The sequence below is a fragment of the Typopeltis vanoorti genome, chromosome 13, assembly GCF_054136105.1.
Source record: "Typopeltis vanoorti isolate ZY-2024b chromosome 13, IOZ_Tvanoo_1.0, whole genome shotgun sequence".
Taxonomy (NCBI): Eukaryota; Metazoa; Arthropoda; class Arachnida; order Uropygi; family Thelyphonidae; genus Typopeltis; species Typopeltis vanoorti.
The window spans coordinates 19,522,157-19,526,890 of record NC_143561.1 but is presented as its reverse complement, the minus strand read 5'-3'; the positions used below and the strand labels follow the sequence as shown (position 1 = coordinate 19,526,890).

Sequence of the window (4,734 nt, the reverse complement as noted above, 5' to 3'; positions counted from 1 at the left end):
TGTTTGCAAAGTGGATGGCAGCCAGGAGACAAATCTCGAACTGGAAGGAATTGTCATCAGGAAGGTCAGTGACTTTAGATACTTAGGTTCAACAATGAAAGAGGATGGAGAGGTATTCTGCATCCCACTTCCTTCTCGGATTGATCTTTCTCCAGATCAATCCGAGAAGGAAGTGGGATGCAGAATACCAGCAGATGGAGGAACTGGCGAGAGAGAGAGAGAGATGGCTGGAGTGCAATGCGATAAGGGGTACTGGTCAATCTAAAGGGAAAAATCTACATGACGGTCGTGAGACCAGCTATGACTTATGCTATGGAAACCGTGGCCCTGAGGAAAAATAACATCAGCAAGATGGAGGTAGCGGAGATGAGAATGCTTAGGTGGATGTGCAGTGTGACCAGAAAGGATCGCCTGAGAAATCACTGTAAGGGGAACGGTGAAAGTTACGAACTTAGGAGCAAAGATACAGGAGGCAAGGTTGAGATGGTTTGGTCATGTGATGAGGAGGGAGGACGAATATGTGGGAAGAAGGGTCATGCAGATGGATGTGCAGGGGAGGAGGAAGTGTGGACGGCTGAAGAAGAGATGGAGGAGGATTTGAGGCTGAAGAACTTGGATGTGGTGCAGCCCAAGACAGGAGGTTGTGGAGGAGACTCACCACGAACAGCGACCCTACTTAAGTGGGAAAAGCTGCATAAGATGAAGAAGATTGTTATTAAACACATAATTGTCTACTGAATGAGTGCTAAATTAATGAAAAAAAATGAAAATACAAAAATTGCCGTTTCAACATGCCCTTTAGATCTTTTCTTCCACACTTGGGTTTTACCCAGGAAAATGAATACAGGTTTATGCTTATACAGTTGATGTTGTATAAGCATAATACATGGCTTTTTTTAAAGTCTTTTACATATCCTTTGGTACCGTCCATTTCATCAATTGTGTCTTGTGTGTTAACGTTTAAGTAGGTTTAAAATCGAAATGAGTTCCAAAGTAAGTAGAGATACCCTCTATGAATGTGTGAATGCTACATTAGAGAATTCACAGAAGAGGCCAAGAAAGTTTGTTGAGACTGTTGAATTACAGATTGCTCTTAAAAACTATGATCCTCAAAAAGATAATAGATTTTCTGGCACTGTGAAACTAAAGAATATACCACGACCGAAGTTCATAGTTTGCATTCTGGGTGATCAACAACACTGTGATGAAGCTAAAGCTAATAACTTGCAGTTCATGGATGCTGAAGCTCTAAAAAAGTTAAACAAGAATAAAAAGCTTGTAAAAAAGTACGATGCATTTTTGGCATCTGAATCTTTGATTAAACAGATACCTAGGCTTCTTGGACCAGGTCTCAACAAAGCAGGCAAATTTCCAACTCTTCTTACCCACAATGAATCCATGATGTCTAAGATAGATGAAGTGAAAGCTACAATTAAGTTTCAGATGAAAAAAGTTCTTTGCCTTGCTGTAGCTGTGGGTCATGTGAAAATGTCTCCAGATGAGTTGGCACATAATATTAATTTGGCTATCAATTTCTTGGTCTCTCTTCTGAAGAAGAACTGGCAGAATATTAGATCACTTCATATCAAGAGTACAATGGGTTCTCCTCAGCGACTGTATTGAGATGTAATAGTTATTGATTGTCAATAAAATATTACTGGGTGATTTGCAGTTTGCATTTTCATAAATTTTAAAGGTGTAGTGATTAGGATACCTTGCTCTAACCCAGCAGGCCCGGGTTCGATTCCCAGAAAGTCTATTTTTTTTTCTTTCTTTCGTCTTCCATTTAAACACTTTTTTTTTATTGATTGAAAAAACGCACGAATACAGGTTTATCAGTACAAAAAAAAAGTTCCATGCACACTTTTTTTTTTTTTTTTAGGAACTGGAAGTAATCTTGGAAGCAATGTTTTGCGACATCACAAGCGGCATGAATGTCAGTCCGCGGTTGTTTTGAATTCTTCAAGCAACCATAATTCTCAACCTTTCAGGAGAAACTTTCATTCTGAAAAGAACCAGAGTTTTTTTTGGACTTCCTAGACAACAAGCTCTGGTATGGAGAGTATTGTATACGGGGAATAAAGTACTTCAGAGATAATAGCATAAGTCGTAGAACTCGAGGAAGTTTACACTTTCGGCTACAATAACCTGGAAACTTCCATATGAAACATTCAACAGTGATGATAATTTTTAATAGAAATCCCACGCAAGAAAGGCTTAAAACCTAGAGTTACATAAACCACTATTCTACTACGGAGACCACGATGATCTTTTCCAGTCACTCCAAGCACCATCCCCAGTGTGAGGATGTAATAGGGTGTAATAAACGTAAGAAATAGCGTCTGATGATCATATGGTTTTTGTTTTGTTTTGTTTCAATATTCATGGCTTTCAGGACGCGCATATAAGCTTAACATTGAAAAAGAAAAAAAAAAATTCAGTTTTAATAGGCCTCTGCATTTAGTTTTGAATGAGTAAATAGCTCAAGGCTGCATGCCTATGAAGGATGGGACTGTTGAGGAGGTCTACATCACTCACGTTCTCTTTCTATAATTAGTTACCCTTGACTTTACGCTAGAATATCACGGTCATTAACCCGGCGCCCTGTTCGCTGGGTAAACGGATGTAACGTATTTTATGGGCTTGTATTATGCGTGCGTTGCATTCGAATATCCAGAGTTGGTACTCGGAGTTTAATTCCTCCTCACGCTTAGTAGCTTAATGTATAGTTTTGGCTACTTCCACGAATAGGTGGGTGTGGGTATTGATTTCTCCACAGGGAGATGATAATCGGTAATGCATTTACAGTTTGATCATGTTAACAGAAAAGCTGTAATGTTTAATTTCTAACTTGAATGAATTTAGCGTCTTCTTCTGTTGTAATATTGAAACTGTCAAAGCCTAATAAATTCACCAAACTGTCTATTTTCGTTTTTATTTCTGACTGTAGTTAATAAGATGAATGATGCGAAAGTTTTCATTGTATTAGAATGGAAAATTGCCCGATATTCAAGAAACTTGGCATAATGGGGATTAACTTAAATGAAAATAAATAAATATATATATTGATAGTTCTAACGCCATCGAAAGAACGATGGCGCTAGAGAGAGAGAGAGAGAAAAAAAAAAACATCCTTCCCATGCCGGGAATCGAACCCGGGCCTCCTGGGTGAGAGCCAGGTATCCTAACCACTAGACCACATGGGAGATGGTGAATGTACCTAACTTCTATAAAATGAACTAGAATAGAGGAATTTGTATTTGGAAAGAGAAAGAGAGAGAGAGAGAGAGAAAGAAAAAATAATTTTCTTTTTTCTGTGTACGATCAAGAATATTGTGACCTTAAGCAATGAAGTTGCCTCTCTTTGTACTGTTGTAATTCAAAATATTTTATATATAATTAATCGGTTTATGTCTAAATGCTAACTCCAGACAAGACAGTTTTCAGTGATTGAAATTGTTGCCGTGTATTCCACATTTACGTTGGTGGGGAATACCAAACACAAACAGCAATGATATTCATAGTCTCATTCTGTTCCATATAGAATATTGAAATTTATATACCGTATTCTTAGAAAACCTAACATCTTCAAATATTATTGGCATGCTACGATCACATAATACCCCCGATCTGTGTCTACTTCATACAACCATTGCGAATTCTGTTTCGATCCCAATGCGCATTAATACATTTCCTCGCCAAATTGAGCCAGGATGCTTAAATAGAGTCTTCTGGCCAGTGGCGTAGCTAGGGCTGTTGCCGCCCTAGGCGATCCCTGAGTTTGTCGTCTCTCTCAATACACGCCAAAAATACTACAAAAAGTCAAAACGACGTACAGGGAAATAAATTAAGACACTATGTTTGTCATGTTTATTTTTGAAGTAGAACTTTAATTTCAACATTCTAAAATGTTATTTTTCTGTTAGCAAAATCGTCGATGACATTGGCGGTCGATTTCATAGTAATGTAGGGAATTCTTAATCAAATTTTATTTAGAAAAACTCCTCTCACAACTTGCAACACTTACAGCCATAATTGTGACGAAAATTCGCAGTAGTATTACGATATTTGGAACTGAGTTCTGGAGACTGTGTTTTAGAATTATCTGCAAAAGTTCAAAAAGGTTCAAAGTGCAGCCAGGAGTGGACCTCATCCTCCGCACCTCCCTAGCTACACTACTGCCTCTAGCCAATAGCCTGCAAGGCAAATCTAACCAAAGTGCTATCAGTATTTATCCCATCATCAAAGTATGCGTCATATATTCGTCTGGGATCTACTGATTTTTAACCATCTGACTTCTCAACCATAATTAGAATTTAAATCTCGTCTTGGCTGTTCGAGTACACGCCTGCAGACATCAAAACATCATAGTGTTTTGATTTTTGAACTAGTCCATTACTCCTCTCATACGGCTGTAAATCCTTACGAAATCATAGCGAGTCCTGAAATAATGCGACGTTTTTCCGTAGCGCAGTTGCGATTACGTTACAATATTCAACCTTCAGCTGAAACGACCTCAGTTTCAATGCTATCTAAGAGAACTCGAGGAACCTTCATGAATTTTCAACTGTAGGCGAATTAACCGTTTCATCCGGTGGTGATAGGGCTTTTCTTCCGCAAAATTGAATTTTTCATCCTAATAAGGCAGGCACACCGAACCCAGAAAGGCACCCAGTGAGCAGATATACTATAATACTTGAGTTGAATTTCCTGTCTTCGAATTTTGGATTTCGC

At 38.5% G+C, this 4,734-nt stretch overlaps 1 non-coding gene and 1 pseudogene across 1 annotated transcript; one reads left to right on the top strand and one right to left on the bottom strand.

Annotated features, from left to right (window-relative positions):
• Positions 1-944: 944 nt before the first annotated feature.
• LOC150099976 (large ribosomal subunit protein uL1 pseudogene) lies at positions 945-1,671 on the top strand (annotated as a pseudogene).
• A 1,463-nt stretch (positions 1,672-3,134) lies between these two features.
• Positions 3,135-3,206, bottom strand: TRNAE-CUC (transfer RNA glutamic acid (anticodon CUC)). The gene has a single exon. It is a non-coding gene; the product is annotated as a tRNA-Glu (tRNA).
• Between the last annotated feature and the right edge of the window lie 1,528 nt (positions 3,207-4,734).